At 38.6% G+C, this 11,883-nt stretch overlaps 1 long non-coding RNA gene across 2 annotated transcripts; it reads left to right on the top strand.

Annotated features, from left to right (window-relative positions):
- The first annotated feature begins 6,572 nt into the window (after positions 1-6,572).
- LOC127161622 (uncharacterized) lies at positions 6,573-7,925 on the top strand. 2 transcript variants are annotated; one of them, XR_007827104.1, is made up of 4 exons: positions 6,573-6,629; positions 6,700-6,757; positions 6,834-7,007; positions 7,589-7,925. It is a non-coding gene; the product is annotated as an uncharacterized LOC127161622 (long non-coding RNA). The 2 variants fall into 2 exon arrangements; XR_007827105.1 differs by lacking the exon at positions 7,589-7,925 and adding an exon at positions 7,113-7,132.
- The last annotated feature ends 3,958 nt before the right edge of the window (positions 7,926-11,883 follow it).

Genomic DNA, 11,883 nt, shown 5'->3' with positions numbered 1-11,883 from the left:
TATATTTATTATTAGGGCCCGAGCCCTAAAAGGGCGAAGCTTAGTTAAATGCTTAGTTCCATCGATATAAAATAGTCTACTAAAAATAGAAAATTAAAAAACTATTAAACATCTGATCTCACTCTAGCTCTGTGTGTGTGTTAGGTGTGTGTAAGTGTGAGTGTTGAGAGTGGGGGAGGGTGGCTGTGAGAGAGAGAGAGAGAGAGAGAGAGAGAGAGAGAGAGAGAGTCAGAGTGCATTTAAAGTGCATTATCTTAACTCTCCACAACTTTTTACATATGAAAAACAAGTCATTCTTAGGAAATATGTTTATCATGTTTTCAGAGACCGCAAAAACATTTAAAATATCACACTTGTAAACTGGCAGATGAAGACTGTACTACCAAGGATGAACACAAGATGACCTCATAGGATAAGGAATCTTTTTCAGCTCATTCTCAGTCTATCAGAATGACTTAAAAGCAGTTTGCTTTTAACCCTTTCATTGCTGTAACCCTTCAATCCAAACTGCCAGAGGGTTACTGTAAATGCATGTGTCCGCTAGGCACCGTTTTCCTGATGCTACTGTCATTGCGATTGCACTGGTGGCGAGAGCCCATCATTGCTGCTTGCAGCTATATTTCATTTTGAAACGGGAAGAAGCATCGATAAGAAGATAGTATAGTGTTGTTTGCAAACTGCTAAAAAGAAGTAGTTGTTTGCCGTGTCGGTAAGTAAAAAAGCTTTAATAATGTGTGCGTCGTTTGTGTCACCCTCATGACAGGATTGCAACAACAAAGATAGATGGATTAAAACCTTTAAGTTTAAAGTATTTATTTTTTGAATCTGTTAATTCCTGGTTTTGACACTAGAGGACATTCCAATGGCATATTGTATTATGTACTGCTTGTACACACACTTTAAATTAAATAACCAGTTTATAACAAATGTTTGGTCTTTACAAAGAAATTCCATGAGAAACAACCAGTAGTGAACATTAATAATAACCCTAACATCAGTTTTATTTGACTAAGCAAAAAATAAAAATATGGATGATTTTGTCTTTCTGTCCTTACAGTTCTGGACACTAATCAGTGATAGTGTTGCAAGTAAAGTCTAAAGGATTTATGATTTTATATCTTTTTAATATTGAATGTCAGTTTGTAACAGGGCTAGCTGTTACTTGTTTTTCCTACTCTCCACTAGGGGCGCTTGAAGGCTAAATCCTTAAGTATTTAACCAGGTAGTAGAGTAGAAGTTAGATCATCACTGAAATGTATATATGTAAGTTTAGTAAGGTCAAGGATAGATTATGGGAGTGTGGTGTATGGGTCAGCAGTCAAATCTGTACTTGAAAGTCTTGATATAATACAGGCTAAAGCATTGAGACTATGCTTAGGTGCAGTAAAAACATTGCCAGTAAGTGCACTTCAAGTGGTTTTGGGTGGGTAGATGAGTCAGCTAGAGATTTGGGGGTGAGCGAAAAAAGAGTTCTGCCCAACTGTGGTATGGCCTGACTTTCCAGTGTGGAAGATTAAAACCATGGAAGTTGATTTTAAATTGCATCAAATCAAAACAATAAACAGTAATATAGACCTTGTAGATGAGTATTATAGATATGTGGAAGATAAATACAGAGGTTATATTCAGATTTATACAGATGTGTCAAAAGAACCTGAAACTGAAATGATTGGATCAGCAGTTTTTATAGTTAATCAAGGAGGTGAGGAAAGCAAACACACCTCAGATGATATGAGTGTGTATACAGCTGAACTATGCTATCATGATGGCATTAGAATAGATTAGAAAGGAGGACAAAATAATGTAGCAGGAGGCTCCTCCTCCTTAAAACTGATTGGCTGATTTTTCATCAGTGACCCTATCATTGACAGCAAGGGAATGTATAAATTCGTGGTTAAGGTAGTATCTACAGCTGTGCCAATATCAGCGATGCACGTGCCTGTAATGGGATCAGGGGTACCTCATGCCTAGTATTAGCAATAGTGATGGTGCTCAGAGTGGTGTCATACAACTCACGAGGCTTGCGCCTAGGACAGAGTGCTGGGGACAGAGCACATCGGATTGTGGTTGACCAGCTACTAGAGACCACAGACATTCTTTGCCTGCAAGAGACATTTTTAGCCAAACAGGACCTTGATAAACTTAATTCTGTCCACAGTGATTTTTATGGAGCAGGAGAATCCACAACAGATTTAAGCACCAAAATAGTGCGTGGTAGAATACCTGGAGGTGTGGCCATTTTGTGGCGCAAGAAATATGATTCAATGATCAGTATTATCAGATTAGAGGTGGATTGGTGCATTGCAATTAAAGTTGTGCATTCTATGAATGTTTTTATTATTTTAAATGTTTATACCCCATATGACTGTTATAAAAATGAAGATGAATATATGAATAGATTGGCCTTTTTGAACTCTTATATTAGGGAATGTGCGTATGCAAATATATTTGTGATGGGTGACTTGAATGCAGATATTTATGATGACAAATCTCTTTTTGGTCAGCATTTGTTACAGTTCTGTCATGATAGTAAACTGGTTCTTTCCAGTATGAATTTCCTACCTGCTGGTAGTTATACTTACATCAGTGAAGCATGGAATACTGTATCTTGGCTGGATCATGTAATTTGTACAGCTGATGCTCATGAAAGTCTGGAAAAAGTTGAAATTCTGTATGAGTTGACTACAACTGATCATTTACCTGTCTCTATGATTATAAATGTCGATAACTTGCCTGTCTGCAGTAGTTTGATAGAAGATGGTGCCAACATGGCCAAAGTGGATTGGGATAAACTACATAGAAAGGATGTCTTGTACTATTGTGGGAGGACGGATGCTCTCCTAAGGGAAGTTCAGCTACCCATGGGTGCTATTCTGTGTTCAAATATTAATTGTGATGATGACCGCCACAGTAATGATATATGTGAAATGTACAATGGTATAGTGAGTGCGATGCATGATGCCAGTTGCCTGTTATATACACACCCCAGAAGGGCTAAGAATACCAAGCCTGGTTGGAATAAGTATGTAGTTGACCACCAAGAAGCTGCTAAGATGGCTCATAGGTCTTGGGTTATAGCTGGTAGACCCAGACAGGGGCCAGAGTTAGAACACAAAAAGCATACCAGGGCTAAATATAAATATGCAGTGCGCTTTGTTGGAAAGCATGAGGAAGCCTTAAGAGCTCACTCTATGGCTGGAAACTTGATTGGCAAAAATGTCACTGAGTTTTGGAAGGAGGTGAAAGCTACAAATAGGGCCAAGACAATATTGCCTTGCTATATTGAGGGTGTATCTGGTCCAGAAAATATAGTAGAGCTGTGGAGACAGCACTATGCAACTCTGTTTAATTGTATTAAAAGTGAGCCCTATTGTGTGGGTGAGTTAAATGAGGATGTAATTCACTTTACTCCCAATGAGGTCTATAATGCTATAGAGCAACTAGCTGATAACAAAGCTAGTGGTAAAGATAACATTACTGCGGAGCATCTCAAGTTTGCCAGCCCTAGAGTGGCAGCCCTTTTATCTATTTGCTTCACAGGGCTGATGACTCATGGTATACTGCCAGACACCATGTTGACCGTCACATTAGTGCCCGTCATTAAGGACAAGGCAGGGAAAATAGGGAGTCTTGACAACTATAGACCCATCACTCTAGCTAGCATTCTTTCAAAGGTGTTAGAAAAGATGTTACTAGATAGATTGAGTGGGCTCATTTGCACCACAGAAAATCAATTTGGCTTTAAGTCTCAGCACAGTACTGATCTATGTATCTATGCCTTGAAAGAAGCTGTTGAATCCTACAGAAGGCAGGGCTCTACAATGTTTATTGGGTTTATTGATGCGTCCAAGGCATTTGACAGAGTAAATCATTATAAGCTTTTTACTAAACTCATGCTTAGGGGTGTGCCGGGATGCATCATACGTATACTGGTTTACTGGTATGCCAAACAAAGTATGCAGGTTAAATGGGGAAATAGCTTATCGGCACCCTTCAGTGTAAGTAATGGAGTACGGCAGGGGGGGCTTCTGTCTCCAGCCCTGTTTAACTTATACATGGATAACCTTTCAAAGCAGTTGGGGAAATGTAAGACGGGTTGTGTAATAGGGAACACTCTGTTAAACCACCTGATGTACGCGGATGATTTAGCTATTATGTCCCCCAGCACTGTTGGGTTCCAGCAGTTGTTGGATATATGCTCCAGGTATGGGGTTGAGTTTGATGTACAGTACAATGCAAAGAAGAGTTTTGTGTTGGTTTGTAGGACTAAGGAAGATCAGAAGTTGCACTTCCCTATGTTTTACCTGTCTGGACATTGTATCTGTGTATCTAACTGTATAAAATATCTTGGGCATATTATTACTGACAAGATGGAAGATGATGCTGACATGTATAGGCAAAGACGAATGTTGTATATCCAAGCGAACATGTTAGTCAGGAAATTTCATTACTGCTCTGATGATGTGAAAGTGCACTTGTTTCGTGCTTATTGTACCCCTATGTATGCAGCCCCATTATGGGTCAACTTCAAAAAGGAGACCATGCGCAAACTGCAGGTAGCATATAATGATTGTCTGAGGATACTGTTGAAGAAACCCAGGAGCAGCAGTGCAAGCCCAGCTAACAATTTTTGGTTCCCAGAACGTTCTGGGAACGTTAGGTTTTGGTTCCCAGAACGTTCCCAGAACGTTACCGAGAACGTTCCCTATTGGTTAGCCAGGAAAGTTTTCTTAACGTAAATAGAACGTTCCCTGTAGGTTAGGGGAACGTTCTGGGAACCTATCGGGAACGTTCCGGGAACGTTCCCGCAACGTTCTGAGAACGTTCCCGGAACGTTCCCTGTAGGTTTCCAGAACGTTCCCCTAACCTACAGGGAACGTTCTATTTACGTTCCTAGAAGGTTCCCTGAAAGTTCTCTGAAGGTTCCCAGAACGTTCTCCTAACCTCTTCACTCCGATACCGCTGCCGTATGTCAGCACTCCTGCGTCCCGTAGTAAGCAGCATGGAAGACGGACGGACGTGGACCTCAATAATCACTACTACAAACCATGTCTTGTTTTAAACTATTGTTTAATCCTTACAGATATTTAGAGCACATTTAGCCACCATAAAATGACATTACATTATCCTTTAATATCTTAGATTTGTTTTATTCGTTAATATATAAAATTAGAAGTACCATAACCCAGATTTTGTTTATTAAAGCACCAAATAACACTGACTTCAACAAAATATTGGATTTTAAAAATGTGAATTTTATTTTTACAGACATTGAAAACGAATAACATTTATTTTACTTTACTTAGAATAATATTACATTCGTTTCTTACCACTGAATTAACGACGATGTGCTTCTCTCTTTTGGTCAGTACACAAAAACTTCTCCGTTAACATCATGTTCTCTTCAATTAGACGTGTCAAATTTCCCTGAAATCACAATATTTACTCTCGTATATATATTAATTATAAGTAATTATTCATTAAAGCGATCAATCAACGAATGTTAGTCAGTCAGTAAAACGAAATGACCGTTAATTTTTAAATTACGCGAGTGCGCGGCTTTCTGTGGAAGGCAGGATTGAGCGCGTGCTGGAGAAGCGCGTGCATATCAGAGGCGCGCAGAAAAGAAATATACAAACAAACCCAGTGTTAATGATATGATTTTCTGACTATGCTTAACCTTGGCTTAATTGGAATTATACTATAATTATAATGCGATTTGACCACTTTGATGTCTACACTTTATTAAACGCTTATTTCAGACATGAAATTCTGCCAAAAATAGTTTGTTTATGATGAAAAAGAATACATTTTAGCATTAGAATGATCAGAAAGATCTGCCAAGTTTTTATTAATTTACACGGATATGACAACTAAAAATAACCTGCAGGGAACGTTCTGGGAAGGTTGTTTTTAGGTTATAAAATAAACCAAAAAATAACCTGCAGGGAACGTTCTGGGAACGTTCCCTGTAGGTTGTAAAAATACAATCTAAAAATAACCTACAGGGAACGTTCCAGGAACGTTCTCTGTAGGTAAAAAAATAAAACCTAAAAATTACCTGCAGGGAACGTTCTGGGAAGGTTGTTTTTAGGTTATAAAATTAAACCAAAAAATAACCTGCAGGGAACGTTCTGGGAACGTTCCCTGTAGGTTATTAAAAAGAGAACCTACAGGGAACGTTCCTAGAACGTTCTCATTTGGTTCCCAAAAAAAATAACCAAACGGTAACCATAGGGGAACGTTAGGGGAACGTTCTGTGTTTGCTGGGAGTAAGCTTTTTTGTGACTTGAGGCTAAGCTGTTTACAGGCCCGTTTGAGGAACCTAATGTATAAGTTTATGTGTCGACTTGATGAGTCACAAAACAGTATTATAGTAAGGCTCACAAGTCCCAGGTGTAGTTCGGTTCGATATCAGTCACATCTATGGAAGCATTGGTATGAGTGCCTTTTAAGACTCTAGTGAAAAAGGGTGTATTTTATATGTTTATGTAACTTTTTTTTTTTTTTGTATATTTTGTATATGTTGTATGTCCTGCTATTGGGCCTATGGCCTGTAATAAAGAGAAACATATGGCGTTACGAGTCACGCCCCTTTGCTCCCTGCGTCACATTTAGTCGCCATCCAGGTATGTGGATGATGTTGGTGTGATTGTTTTGCAGTGAATCGAAGCTCATGTAAGCTGTATTTCCCTATAGAACGTCACTTTGACGGAAATCCCGTGGCTGGTGTTTGGCTGAGGTTGCCCCTCTGCAGGTAAGAGAGTCGGTTGCGATGTGTCCTGTGTATGAAATTCCTCAGGTGGTAGCAGTGTTTTGTGTTTTATTTGTAGTCAGCGGTTTGAGTGAGACTGCTCCAGCGCAGTGAGTGCGGGTGTTTACCTGAGATTACGGACGCGTTATGTCCCTCTACTGAGCCCATTGTTTCCCCGATAGACTGCGAGCTCTCAGCTTCCCGGCACATTGTTGTCTGTTTGACTGATGGGAATTTAGATCTTATTCATACGGTAGGTGGTTTTAAATTTATTAAGGGGAGATTCAGATTTTTTTATTCTTTAATTGATAATCGCAGAGGGTTTGTTTGATCTGTCTAAGGTGTAATATTATTATAGACAGATCCGTGACGTCGCGGATTTTGTCTTGTTTTGTTAATTCGTTTTGTTTTTTTTGTCATTGAAGTGTGTGTGTGTGTGTGTGTGTGTATTTGGGTACACAAACCTTACCTGGTTGTTCTTTAAGTATTTGAGAAATGTGTGATGGTGTGTGTTTGGCGTGAGTTAGTTCATTGCGCTCAGCTAATTGTTTGCTGCGTTGTGTTGTGTCTGTCTAAATTTATTGTGTAAGTGTTCCTTGTTGTGTTGTTATATGAAGTGTTTGTAAGAGTCTAGTAATGTTTGTACCTTTTGGCTAAGTTGTTTTGTAATCCCAGTAATAAGATTATTTATTGTTTTGCATTATTTGTTTTGGATTTACATCTTTGTATGTTTATTTGTGGGTTAAATATGTGGGTGGGATAACTTATTTGTAACCCACTTGTAATTGTGAGTGACTGTGTCTTAAGTGTATAATCTATTTTTATTTGTTACAGGAGCTGAGTGCCTAAAGCAGTGGTGGATTTCTGGTGTTGGTGCTTCTTTCGCGAGTACTGGTTGAAGTGGTTGTGTTGTGTGAGTGTGTGTATGCGTGTGTCACAGGTATAAGTGAAGGGTGTTTTGCTGTGGAGGCCGATTGCGCCCTTATGCCCTGCTGTCGAGCCTCAGTTCCTGTACCGGAACTTTTGGATGTCCTTGATGACCCAGGTTGCCCATTATTGTATTTGTGAAGTGTTATCTATGTGATTGTTGCCCTCAGTGATTTAGCAGCTTTCTCTTTTTTTCTATTTTTGTAATAATTCCCTTTTATTGTAATAAACATGATCTTTTGTATATCTGCGTCTCCTGCCAATTCATCGTGAGCTTACCTGTGTTGCCTAAACGAAATTCAAATCATAGAGGTCCCTGGGCGAGGCCCAGGGTGGCGTAGTCGTGCTACATCTTTAATCCCTTAGTGCTCTGCCACAATAAGTAAAATCTTAACTGGAAGTGATTCATTGTCAGCACTGTACAGTCTCAGGTCAGGTGTGTCCAATAGCCATTAGGATCTGTTGTATACAATATTGACAGCATATATGAGAATAAAAGAAAAAGGTAACGAGATTCAGTTTATTTGGACTCCAGCTCACATAGGTATTTTGGGAAAGGAGAGGATGGATAAGTTAGCTAAACAAGCAATTAAAAAAGATAATATTGAAGTAAATATAAAGATGTCAAAGGCTGAATGGAAAAGTATAGTTTGGAAAGAAGCTGTGAGAGAATGGCAACAGCAGTTGGACAGGGAAATCAAAGGGAGACATGTGTATGGTATTCAAAATAAAGTTGATACTGAGGAACTGGGGAGGAATTAAAAGAGAGGAAATAGTGATGACAAGATTAAGAATTGGACACAGTAATCTGAATAGTACTTTATACATTATAGGGAAGCATGCTACTGGTTTTTGTGAGGTGTGTCAGACATTAGAAACCATAGAACATGTACTTCTAAATTGCAGAAGATATGACGAACAAAGGAGAAAAATGATGGAAGAATTAAGAAAAGATGGGTTGGTAGGGGCAGAGATAAAAGATGTACTGAAAAGTGGGGTGATTGGGCAAGGCAAGAAAAATATTTGTAATGTCTTAGTTAATACTGGTTTGATGTGTAGAATATAATCTGTCTAGAAAATAATCTGGAAATAGAGCGGAGAATCATCGGAGGAGAATCAACCAGAAGGTGGCGGTAGTGCAACATTTACGGATGCAAGCCGCCGTTAAACTCCGAAGAAGAAGAAGACGAATGAATGAATGAAATAGAAAGTAAATCTGATTTTTACATTTATTATTATTTTCACTTTGTTAAAAAAAAAATGAAGCGTCGATCTATTTTGATCTCAGCGTTCTTGTTTTTACTCGAACATGGTAAGACATTTTATGATACAATATCTGTTTATTCAAAAGCTCAGCTACAACACGTGCTCAGCCCTGATGGGACGCACAAATACCTGTGTTCGGGGAAAGCAGGTAATATGTAAAATATGCCTGATCGGTGAATGTGAAGGCTAAATTAATGATGAACTTATGCTGTTTGTTTCAGGTGTTACTTTATGAATGCAGCCGTTTTACGCCTCAGTCAAGTGAGCCCGCCTTCTGAACACTCGGTCAAGCCACGCGCCGCCGGGATTTGAATTCTCGTCTATTTTTAGAATACGAATGCGTGGTGCGGCCAAAAAGCTGAGAAAGACTAATAAATGTCTCTTTATTATAATCTCGCGCGCTGCAGTTTCCAAGTAATGAAGTGTATAGGTGACCTCCTACCAGAGGCGTCATGCCCATTGAAAGTAAGGGGGCATGTGCCCCCTCAGATTTTTGAGCCAAGTTGATTTTGAATGAAGCTTCCAAAAGACAAAAAAAAAAAAAATATTTGATACAGTTACACCGGTGTGATTAAAACGTTCAATGCGGCACATGTAAGATATTCATTTAACACTGTAAACCAGGCAGGGGCGAATTTAGAAAATAATTTTTAGGGTGGCGTGGGATCTATGAGGGGTGGCAACACCAAAGCAAGCCACCATGCATAGTTTTAGGGGATTGTTCACAAATATTGCATTATCATTACATCACATTTTAGTGCAAGTTTAAGAGCAAGCAACAAAAATGTTTGAATTTCCTAACATTAGAAAGAAATGCAGTAATATCAAAGCACTAAAACTGGATCAGTTTTGAAAAAAATGTTTGATTTTTCTGTTATTAACAGAGATGGGAATGTCTGCAATCACCCACAACATACTTTCTACCATCTACTCTCTAGCAACACCTCAGCAACTGCATAGCAAGAGCCTAACTACCCAGAATATCCTAGCAACCAACTAGCAACACTTTAGCAAACATCTAGAACACCTGATCAAACTATTTATGTTTTTAAACAAGACTTTAAGACAAGCCAGCATACATTTATCTTTTAAAATTGTTCAATCTAGATATCACAGGTGTTTATAAAGGCTTACACACAATTTAAATACACAGATAACTTTCCAGCCAGTGAACACTCATGAGATCAATAACACTATTACAAAAAACAGATACAGATGTATAAATCAGTATTTAACTTGGGGAAAAAATGATTTTCATTTTACCACTGTAACGTAATCTTGCAGTAGATAAAAAACACTAGACAAGACCAAAGAATTGTGTATGAACTTGATATGCCATAATACAGTACAGGAATAATAATAATAATAATAATAATTTAGCATCCTCTGCACATTTGGCCAAATTTCAAGTTTCTTGGTCTCCTGACACAAGACTATGTAAGGATCCATCCACTGGCCCAAATGCGGAGTCCAGTTGTCTGGTTGAAGGTTAATGCATGTTCGGTCTTTTCACAGCGCTTCTGCAAAGTTCACTTAATTTATCAGGATTTAGTTTCATTTTTAATCTAGCTCCGTTTTTAATTTGACTCCAATTTTATATGATCGTTAGAATTTAGATGTTTAATTTAGACTGATCGCATATATCAATTAAATATTAATTTAAATATCTGATTATTTCGGACTCGCTATACTTTCAGTTATTCGTTCATTGGGGATCCGATGACGCTTTCAAATCTTGCGCCCGCAGAGTACGCAGATCTCGCGATCACGAAAACGCCAGTCTGATTGTTGAGTCAGAGGTATGTAGGTGACTAAATACCCTTTTTGACAGCCGCCTACTGCTTGCCTTCACAAAAAGTGTAGTTTACTTTTAGTCTTCGCCGGTACAACTTGCTAACATCAGTGATAGACAGAAATCAGGAGGTCTCAGATGATGTGCCTACTGCTCCATTCAGTCCTGAGCCTGCTGTTTGCTCTATCCTGGTCGTAATTCGCGGTAGCACCAGCCTCCTCACAGTCTACTAGAAATAAGGATTTCAGACAAGTCTAGAATGAATCAAATAATAACATTTTATTTGTCAGGTAAAAATGTATCATGCCAATTACTTAGTTTAACAATGAGAATCCAATTCAGAATTTAATTCAGTTCCAATTAAAATGAATACATAACATCAATTACTCAAAGATAAATCTAAGAGTGGGAGATGCATACCTGACCGCATAGAGATACACAGCAGCATGTGAGAGATTTGGAGGCAAAGCTCCAGAGACTCATACACAGTGTGGGGTTCTTCTGAATACAGAATCCCAAAGTAGTGTTTTGTCACTTCGCTTATATACCCAGACCAAAACAAACAAATTTTCCAATCAGTTGTAAAAACATAAAAACCTTTTGGTTTGTCAGGAGATCTCGTGACCCAGGGTCACACCTGGCTGGAGATTCTCACCCGATCCTAAGGGGAAAACACACCCCTCAGCAGCAAAACACAATTCTACAAAAGTGTTCAGTCTTCCTCATAATATAAGTGACTTCTGTGAAATTGAGACCATTTTACCAATCACACAAAGACCTTTAGAATGATACCAAACATGAAAAGGAAACTTCAACATATTCACAAAATGTAACACATGTAGTATATGGACATTCTTAGTGACTTTCAGTGGAACCTTTTGGGGGAAAAGTGTGAGATGCAGGGAGGGGAGAGGAGAGGGAGGAAGGGGGTTGTAAATGAGCAATAGAGGTGGTGTTGTTTGCCCTCTTTGAAGATCTCTTCTCCAGATTAGTTTTATTGTTTTGTTGCATGGCATCTGTTTTTTCAGGGTTCCTGGATTTTAAATTCATGAGGAAATAATTTCACCTCTTACAACTATATCTCTAGGCAGTCATTTCTCAGTTCTGCAAAAATGCAGTACACATAGGCCTACTGTAAAAAAAA

The sequence above is a fragment of the Labeo rohita genome, unplaced genomic scaffold (assembly GCF_022985175.1).
Source record: "Labeo rohita strain BAU-BD-2019 unplaced genomic scaffold, IGBB_LRoh.1.0 scaffold_692, whole genome shotgun sequence".
Classification (NCBI taxonomy): domain Eukaryota; kingdom Metazoa; phylum Chordata; class Actinopteri; order Cypriniformes; family Cyprinidae; genus Labeo; species Labeo rohita.
The sequence above is the reverse complement of the archived record's forward strand: the minus strand, read 5'-3'. Positions and strand labels throughout refer to the sequence as shown.